Genomic DNA, 10,700 nt, shown 5'->3' with positions numbered 1-10,700 from the left:
ATCCTGATTCAACTTTGGTACCTGGTATCTGTCCAGAAATTTGTCCATTTCGTCCAGGTTTTCCAGTTTTGTTGAGTATAGCCTTTTGTATAAGGATCTGATGGTGTTTTGGATTTCTTCAGGATCTGTTGTTATGTCTCCCTTTTCATTTCTGATTTTGTTAATTAGGATTTTGTCCCTGTGCCCTTTAGTGAGTCTAGCTAAGGGTTTATCTATCTTGTTGATTTTCTCAAAGAACCAACTCCTCGTTTGGTTAATTCTTTGAATAGTTTTTCTTGTTTCCACTTGGTTGATTTCACCCCTGAGTTTGATTATTTCCTGCCGTCTACTCCTCTTGGGTGAATTTGCTTCCTTTTTTTCTAGGGCTTTTAGATGTGTTGTCAAGCTGCTAGTATGTGCTGTCTCCCGTTTCTTCTTGGAGGCACTCAGCGCTATGAGTTTCCCTCTTAGAAATGCTTTCATTGTGTCCCATAGGTTTGGGTACGTTGTGGCTTCATTTTCATTAAACTCTAAAAAGTCTTTAATTTCTTTCTTTATTCCTTCCTTGACCAAGGTATCATTGAGAAGAGTGTTATTCAGTTTCCACGTGAATGTTGGCTTTCCATTATTTATGTTGTTATTGAAGATCAGTCTTAGGCCATGGTGGTCTGATAGGATACATGGGACAATTTCAATATTTTTGTATCTATTGAGGCCTGTTTTGTGACCAATTATATGGTCAATTTTGGAGAAGGTCCCGTGAGGTGCTGAGAAGAAGTTATATCCTTTTGTTTTAGGATAAAATGTTCTGTAGATATCTGTCAGGTCCATTTGTTTCATAACTTCTGTTAGTTTCACTGTGTCCCTGTTTAGTTTCTGTTTCCACGATCTGTCCTTTGAAGAAAGTGGTGTGTTGAAGTCTCCCACTATTATTGTGTGAGGTGCAATGTATGCTTTGAGCTTTACTAAAGTGTCTCTAATGAATGTGGCTGCCCTTGCATTTGGTGCGTAGATATTCAGAATTGAGAGTTCCTCTTGGAGGATTTTACCTTTGATGAGTATGAAGTGTCCCTCCTTGTCTTTTTTGATAACTTTGGGTTGGAAGTCGATTTTATCCGATATTAAAATGGCTACTCCAGCTTGTTTCTTCAGTCCATTTGCTTGGAAAATTGTTTTCCAGCCTTTCACTCTGAGGTAGTGTCTGTCTTTTTCCCTGAGATGGGTTTCCTGTAAGCAGCAGAATGTTGGGTCCTGTTTGTGTAGCCAGTCTGTTAGTCTATGTCTTTTTATTGGGGAATTGAGTCCATTGATATTAAGAGATATTAAGGAAAAGTAATTGTTGCTCCCTTTTATTTTTGTTGTTAGAGTTGGCATTCTGTTCTTGTGGCTGTCTTCTTTTTGGTTTGTTGAATGATTACTTTCTTGGTTGTTCTAGGGCGTGATTTCCGTCCTTGTATTGCTTCTTTTCTGTTATTATCCTTTGAAGGGCTGGATTCGTGGAAAGATATTGTGTGAACTTGGTTTTGTCGTGGAATACTTTGGTTTCTCCATCTATGGTAATTGAGAGTTTGGCCGGGTATAGTAGCCTGGGCTGGCATTTGTGTTCTCTTAGTGTCTGTATAACATCTGTCCAGGCTCTTCTGGCTTTCATAGTCTCTGGTGAAAAGTCTGGTGTAATTCTGATAGGCCTTCCTTTATATGTTACTTGACCTTTCTCCCTTACTGCTTTTAATATTCTATCTTTATTTAGTGCATTTGTTGTTCTGATTATTATGTGTCGGGAGGAATTTCTTTTCTGGTCCAGTCTATTTGGAGTTCTGTATGCTTCTTGTATGATCATGGGCATCTCTTTTTTTATGTTTGGGAAGTTTTCTTCTATTATTTTGTTGAAGATATTAGCTGGCCCTTTAAGTTGAAAATCTTCATTCTCATCAATTCCTATTATCCGTAGGTTTGGTCTTCTCATTGTGTCCTGGATTACCTGGATGTTTTGAGTTAGGATCCTTTTGCATTTTGTATTTTCTTTGACTGTTGTGTCGATGTTCTCTATGGAATCTTCTGCACCTGAGATTCTCTCTTCCATTTCTTGTATTCTGTTGCTGATGCTCGCATCTATGGTTCCAGATCTCTTTCCTAGGGTTTCTATCTCCAGCGTTGCCTCGCTTTGGGTTTTCTTTATTGTGTCTACTTCCCTTTTAGTTCTAGTATGGTTTTGTTCATTTCCATCACCTGTTTGGCTGTGTTTTCCTGCTTTTCTTTAAGAGCCTGTAACTCTTTAGCAGTGCTCTCCTGTAAATCTTTAAGTGACTTATGAAAGTCCTTCTTGATGTCCTCTATCATCATCATGAGAAATGTTTTTAAATCTGGGTCTAGATTTTCGGTTGTGTTGGGGTGCCCAGGACTAGGTGGGGTGGGAGTGCTGCGTTCTGATGATGGTGAGTGGTCTTGATTTCTGTTAGTAGGATTCTTACGTTTGCCTTTCGCCATCTGGTAATCTCTGAAGCTAGCTGTTTTAGTTGTCACTGTTAAGAGCTTGTTCTTCAGGTGACTCTGTTAGCCTCTATGAGCAGACCTGGAGGGTAGCACTCTCCTTAGTTTCAGTGGGCAGAGTATTCTCTGCAGGCAAGCTCTCTTCTTGCAAGGCAGGTACCAAGATATCTGGTGTTCGAACCAGACTCCTGGCAGAAGTTGTGTTCCACTCACTAGAGGTCTTAGGATCACGTGTGGAATCCTGTGTGGGCCCTTGCGGGTGTCAGGCGACTCAGCTGGCAAGGTAGCCGGGGCTCGAGTGGAGTGGAAGGGGTTTGTGCCCCAGATCAAGCCTGGGTAGCCTGCTTCCCTATGTACCGCAGTCTCAAGTTCCACGCGATTGGATTGGGGTAGGCGCTGTGTTCCACTCACCAGAGGTCTTAGGGTCCCGTGGGGAGTCCCGTGTGGACCCTTGCGGGTGTTGGGCAAGACTCTGCTGGCAAGGTAGCCCGGGGCTCCAGTCTCGAGTCGAGCGGAAGGGACTTGTGCCCCAGATCAGGCCCGGGTAGCCTGCTTCCCTATGTACCGCAGTCTCAAGTTCCGCGCGATTGGATTGGGGCAGGCACTGTGGTCCACTCACCAGAGGTCTTAGGGTCCCGTGGGGAGTCCCGTGTGGACCCTTGCGGGTGTTGGGCAAGACTCTGCTGGCAAGGTAGCCCGGGGCTCGAGTCTCGAGTCGAGCGGAAGGGACTTGTGCCCCAGATCAGGCCCGGGTAGCCTGCTTCCCTATGTACCGCAGTCTCAAGTTCCGCGCGATTGGATTGGGGCAGGCACTGTGATCCACTCACCAGAGGACTTAGGGTCCCGTGGGGAGTCCTGTGTGGACCCTTGCGGGTGTTGGGCAAGACTCTGCTGGCAAGGTAGCCCAGGGCTCGAGTCTTGTTTTTTTTTCTTGCCCAATACCTGTTCTTTCCTTAGAATTTCTGCAGAGCAAGAGCTACCTTCCTTCCTTCCTTCCTTCCTTCCTTCCTTCCTTCCTTCCTACTTATGTTCCTTCCTTTCTTTTTGTGACCAATTTCAAGCCAGCCTAGTGCTCCCTGCTAAAACACTAATTCACAACATAACAACTAAAATGGTGCTTAGGTGGAGTACAGCCCAGTTGCTTGTCTGTAGAAGATAGAATAGCATGTGAAAGGATTTATTCTTAAAGGATTGTGGGAAGAAAAGTTGGTGGAATTCACAGGTTTTTATATTTCTTCACTCAGTTTAGGGATGAAAGCTAAGTCATTTTCTTCCTTTTTGGAAAAGCACTATTTAAATGGCATTCGTCTTTGTCATATACCCTCTAAATATCAGGGAACATTGGAGGCTCTTCTTTTCTATTTTTTGGTGTCCACCCTATTATTAGTTTTCCATTGCATGTTCATTGAGATTAGCCAGCTCTTTTTTTCCTGATGATTACACTGAGTATGAAATAATGCAAGGTAGTATGTTTGTTTGCTTGCTTGTATGTCACTGTCAGGACAAGTTTAATGTGTCCTATGCCCTATGTTTGCACGTTTATAGAATTTAACGTGTTGAGAGGAGGAGAAATGTAAGCACACCTTTACCCTCATGAAGGAGATGCACCTAGTGTGTGTGTGTGTGTGTGTGTGTGTGTGTGTGTGTGTGTGTGTGACAGAGAGAGAGAGAGACAGAGAGAGAGAGAGAGTGTGTGTGTGTCTCTGACTCTGTGTCTGTGTCTCTGTCAGTGTTATTGTCTATTATGTGTCTGTGACTATGTCTGTGTCTGGGTTACAGGCAGGGTTTCTCTGTGTAGCCCAGGCTGTCCTGAAACTTAGTCTGTAGGTCAAACTCAGTGAGATTTGCCTGACTCTGCCTCTGCCTCCGCCTCTACCTCCATCTCTGCCTCTACCTCCTCTGAGTACTAGGTTTAAAGGCATGCACTACCAAAACCGTGCTCCAAGGAATTTTTTATAAAGGAAAATATTTAATTGCGAATGACTCACAGATTCAGCAGTTTAATTAATTATTCTCATGGTGGGAAGCATGGCTGTGTGCAGGCAGGTGTGAATTTGGAGAAGGAGCTGGAAAATCTTGATCCACAGGCAGCAGAAGAAGATTGCGTGCCACACCTGACATAGCTATGGTATAGGAGACATTAAAGATTGTCCTGACAGTGACATACTTCCTTCAACAAGGCCACTCCTACTCCAACATACTTTCTCATAGTAACAGTCCTTAACGACCAAGTATTCAATCAGATGAGACTATTGGGGCTATTCCTGTAGAGATGAACCTTTCTCCTTTGTTCTGAGAGTAACATCTCTTGAAACTGAATTATTTCTGAATAAGTGCCTAGACCAGAAGCTTTGGCATGATCACCAAATAGCTCATAACTTAACTATCCATTTATTGTATTCTAAGCCAAACCAAGTGTTTGGTTACCTCTCCTCATTTTCATAGGAATGTTTTCTTCAGTGATTGTGACAAATCTTTCAGTCCTGACAATTTTCCAGAATCTTAGCTCTCCCTTCCAGATGTCACACCTTCCAATCATGCCTCAGCTCATTGACCATAGGCATTTTATTGATAGGTACTGCTTCCACATAATACATAAGAGATTATATCTATTTGATCCTATTCAAATCAACACAAAAGTATACTTATTTTTGTATTTCACACTTTGCTATGTAATATCTATTCATAATGTACAAACCTTTAAATCCTGGATAGGATCTTATTACCATCACCAGGATTATTGATTCTGATTGCAAATCTCTACCACATGGTATCTAAGGGAGTGCAAATCGTCAAGTAGGGGTGGTAGAGTTGATAGAAAAATCATCAAAGATGATTTTTTTTAGAAGTCTGCTTCCAAAGGCATGGGAATGAAGGGAGATCAAATAAAAATACACATGCACTGTTTCTGTGGTAATACTTGATACAGTGTTGAAAACCAGGAGCTCATACTGAGATGGTGCAGAATAAAATACATTATATACAGCCTAGCCAAATCTGAAGTCTTCCTTACTATGGATGGGCGGTCTGATATACATGGGAGACCTGGTAAGCCTAGGAGAAGTACAAAATTAGAAGGCATGGTAAGTCAGAGAAAAAGGCTGGAAAACAAATTTTCCAAGAAATCAGTCTGAAGAAACTAGCTGGAATAGCCATTCTAATATTGAATAAAATCGATTTCCAACCCAACGTTATCAAAAAAGACAAGGAGTGGCACTTCATATTCATCAAAGAAGACTTAATTCCAATTCTCCTCATAGTATTTCACAAAAATGAAACAAAAGGTATTCTAACCCATTCATTATATGAAGCCTCAATTACTCTGATAACTAGACCCAACAAAGAAAGTGAACGTCAGACCAATTTCCCTTATGAATATCAATGCAAAAATACTCCATAAAATCCTTGCAAACCCAATCCAAGAACACATCGGTATGGTGGATGATCATCCATCATGATCAGGTACTCTTCATCCCAGGGATGCAGTGATGGTATAATATATGAATATCCATCAGCATAATCCACTATATAAACAAACTCAAAGACAAAAATCACATGATCATTTTGTTAGATGCTGACAAACCATTTGACAAAATCCAACACCCCTTCATGATTAATGTCTTTGAAAGATCAGGAATTCAAGGCCCATACCTGAACATAATAAAAGCAATATACAGCAATCCAATACCTAACATTAAACTAAATGGAGAGAAACTTGACACAATCCCACTAAAATCAGTAATGAGGCAAGGCTGCCCACTTTTTTCCTACCTATTCAATATAGTACTTGAAGTCCTAGCCAGAGCAATTAGACAACAAAGGAGATAAAGGGGATACAAATTGGAAAGGAAGAAGTCAAAATTTCACTATTTGTAAATGATATGATAGTATACATAAGTGGCCCTAAAAATTCCACCAGACAACTTCTAAACCTGATAAACAGTTTCAGTGCAGTAGCTGGATATAAAATTAACTCAAAAATCAGTGGTCTTTCTCTACACAAAGGATAAAAAGGCTGAGAAAGAAATTAGGGAAACAATACCCTTCATAATAGTCACAAATAATATCAAATACCGTAGTGTGACTCTAACTAAGGAAGTAAAAGATCTCTGTGATAAGATCTTCAGGTCTCTGAAGAAAGAAATCAAAGAAGATCTCAGAAGATGTAATGATCGCCCATACTCATGGATTGGCAGGATTAATATAGTAAAAATGACTATCTTGCTGAAGGCAATCTAATGATTCAATGCAATCCCCATCAAAATTCCAACTCAGTTCTTCACTAAGTTAGAAAGGGCAATTTGCAAATTCATCTGGAATAACAACAACAACAAAAAAAACCTAGGATAACAAAAAGTATTCTCAACAATAAAAGAACCTCTGGTGGAATCACTATGCCTGACCTCAAGCTGTATTACAGAGCAATTGTGACAAAAACTACATGGTACTGGTACAGCAAAAGCCGGGTAGATCAATGGAATAGAATAGAAGACCCAGAAATGAATCCAGACACCTATGGTCACTTGAGTATTGACAAGGGAGCTAAGATCATCCAGTGGGAAAAAAGTCAGCATTTTCAACAAATGGTGTTGGCACATCTGGAGGTTATCATGTAGAAGAATGAGAATTGACCCATTCTTATCTCCTTGTACAAACCTCAAATCTAAGTGGATCAAGGAATTCCCCATAAAAGCAGAGACTCTGAAACTTATAGAGGAGAAAGTGGGGAAAAGCCTTAAAGATATGGATGGGAACAGAGGAAAAAATTCCTGAACAGAACAGCCATGCTTTTTTCTGTCAGATCAATAATTGACAAGTGGGACCTCATAAAATTGCAAAGCTCTGTAAGAAAAAGACACTGTCAAAAAAGACACCAACAGATTGGGAAAGGGTCTCTACCAATCCTAAATCTGATAGGTGACTAATATCCAATATATACAAAAAACTCAAGAATCTGGACTCCAGAAAATCAAATAACCCCATTAAAAATGGGGTACAGAGATAAACAAAGAATTCTCAACTGAGGAATACTGAATGGCTGAGAAAAACATGAAAAAATATTCAACATCCTTAATCATCAGGGAAATGCAAATCAAAACAACCCTGAGATTCCACCTCACACCAGTCAGAATGGCTAAGATCAAAAATTCAGGTGACAGCAGATGCTGTCAAGGATGTGGAGAAAGAGGAACACTCCTCCATTGCTGGTGGGATTGGAAGCTTTTACAACTACTCTGGAAATCAGTGTGGCTGTTCCTCAGAAAACTGGACATAGTACTACAAGAAGATTCAGCAATACCTCTCCTGGGCATACACCTAGAAGATATTCCTACTTGTAACAAGAACACATGCTCCACTATGTTTCATAGCAGCCTTATTTATAATAGCCAGAAGCTGGAAAGAACCCAGATGTCACTCAACATAGGATTGGAGACAGAGAATGTGGTACATTTACACAATGGAGTAATACTCAGCAATTAAAAACAATGAATTTATCAAATTCTTAGGCAAATAGATGGATCTTGAGGATATCATCTTGAATGAGGAAACCCAATCAAAAATGAACACACATGATATGCATTCACTGATAAGTGGATATTAGCCCAGAAACTTAAAATATCCAAAATACAATTTGTAAAAAACATAAATTTGAGAAGAAAGAAGACCAAAGTGTGGATACTTGGTTTCTTCTTAGAATGGCGAACAAATTACCCACTGAATGAGTTATAAAGATGGAGATTGTAGCTCAGACGAAAGGAAGGAACATCCAGAGACTGCCTTACCCAGGGATCCATCCCATATACAACCACCAAACCGAGACACTATTGCATATGCCAGCAAGATTTCGCTGACAAGATCTGAATATAGCTGTCTGCTGTGAGGCTCTAGACAGTGCCTGGCAAATACAGTAGTGGATGCTCACTGTCATCCATTGGACGGAGCACAAGTTCCCCAATGAAGGAGCCAGAGAAAGTATCCAAGTAGCTGAAGGGGACTGAAGCCCCATAGAAGGGACATCAATATGAACTAACAATTACCCTTAGAGCTCCTTGGAACTATATCACCATTCAAAGAAAACACATGGTGGAACTTGTGGCTCTATCTATATTTGTAGCAGAAGATGGCCTAGTCTGTCATCAATGGTAGAAGAAGCCCTTGATCCTGTGAAGGCTCTACACCCCTATATAGGAGAATGCCAGGACCAGGAATGAGAGTGTTTGGTTTGGGGAGCGGGGGGAGGTGGGAGGGGAAAGTGGATTTTTGGAGGGGACACTAGGAAAGGGGATAATATTTGAAATGTAATATATATATAATAGAAAATACAAACTTCATTATCCTAAAGGAACAAAAATGTGATTTATATTTAAATTATATAAAAAATAAAGAGCAATACAATTGCAAAAAAAAGAAAGCATGGTAAGTTTTAGTTGACTGGCTCTCATGGACAGAGCTAGTAATCATGGGAAATATATAAACCAAGGAATACCTGGAAAGCATGGGAAATCTTTTAAGTATGAGAGTTTCTATAATATGGAAGACGTGGTAATCCTATTAAGCCAGAAAGCCTGGTGTTCATGGGCAGTCCCAAGACACATGGCTGTCCTAGAACCCAAGGACACTGAAAAGCATGGAAGGATTAGAAAGTATGGAACGTCTGAAAAAAACTTCTTTGGCCTGTCATTCCTGGGAGGCCTGGAAATCTTAGGTGGTCTGGTAAGCATGAGCAGCCTATAAGCATTGGGAAGCCTGGGATGTATGAGATTCCCAGAACCCATGGAAGACCTGAAAATTATGGAAGGACTGGTAAGGATGGCAAGTCTTATAAACATGGCAGGCCCGGTAAGCCTGAGAGGCCTGGAAATGTCAGCAGGCTTGATAAGGATGAGCAACCTCCAATGTGGGGAGGTCTAGTAAGCATGGGAGTCTTAGAAGCCTAGGAAGACCTGGAAAGCATGGGAGGCCTATTAAGGATGGGAGGTCTGATAACCATTGGAAACCGGGTATTCTTGAGAGGCTTGGGAATCTTAGGAGGCCTGGAATTCTTGAGTATCCTGGCAGCAATTGGAAGGCCTAGGGACCATGGGAATTCTAGAACCATAGAAACGCCTGGAAATATTGGAAGAACAAATAAGGATATGAGGTCTGGATAAACATCTATGCTGCTGAGCATAAGATGTGGGGGGAAGCATGGGAGACCTGGCAAACATCAGAGTCCTACTTGGCCTGTTAGGCCAGGTGTACATGGGAATGCTGGGTAATATGAGTATCTCAGTACACATGGAAGGTCTCAATAATGATCAGAGTCTTATAAAGCACAGAAGCCAAATGAAATCTAATATAAATGTGAGGTCTGGTACACAAATGAGGTCTAGTAACTTAGGGAGGCCTAGAGAATATGGAAGGCCTTGTGACCAAGCAGGTTATGGCTCCCTGGAATACCTGTTAAATTTGAGTGACCTGGGATGCATGGGCGTTCTGAGAAAAACTTGCGGCTTGCTAAGCCCTGGAACCTGGAAAGCTTAGGAGGTGTGATAAGCATTAGAAGCCTGGTGAATAAGGACAGGGTTACTAAGCCTGGGGATGCTAGAATCCAAAAATGATGGGGAAAGCCCTGGAGGTCTAGAAGGATTGGGAGGTGTGAAAATACATCAGAGGAGTGTTAAGCCTGTGAGGGCTGGAAAAGGACTGCCAAGGATGAGATGGATCCAAGCATGGGGAAGCCTAGTAAGCAGGAGAGTCCTAGAACCTAGAGAAGACCTGGAAACATAGGAGACCTAGTACAAATAGGGTATCTGATGGACACAAAAGGTCTGGTTAGCTTGAGATTCTTGAAAAAGTTAGGAGGCTCAGTGAGCAAGAGAAGCTTAGTCAGAATTAGGAGGCCTAGTAAACACAGAAATGCTAGAACTCATGGAAGATAGGGAAAGCATGGGAGGCCTAGAACTATTTGGCAAAGTTGAATGCCACGGAGGCCTGGGAAGCTTAGGAGGCATGGACAGCATGATTAGCTGAGCAAGAACGGGATGTACTACTAACTATGGAAGACCGAGTAACAAAGAAAGACATGAAAATCTTGGAAGGACTAGTAAGGATGTGAATTATGTAAATGTGAGAGGCCTGGTAAGCAAGCATAAAATGCACAGGAAGCATTGGAGATCCAGTAACTAATAGTCTTGGATGGCAGGTTAGGCCAGGTGTACAGGGGAAGCCTGGTTAGTATGAGCAGCTTA

This window comes from Mus musculus, chromosome X (genome assembly GCF_000001635.26).
Source record: "Mus musculus strain C57BL/6J chromosome X, GRCm38.p6 C57BL/6J".
NCBI classification, from domain to species: Eukaryota; Metazoa; Chordata; class Mammalia; order Rodentia; family Muridae; genus Mus; species Mus musculus.
The sequence above is the reverse complement of the archived record's forward strand: the minus strand, read 5'-3'. Positions refer to the sequence as shown.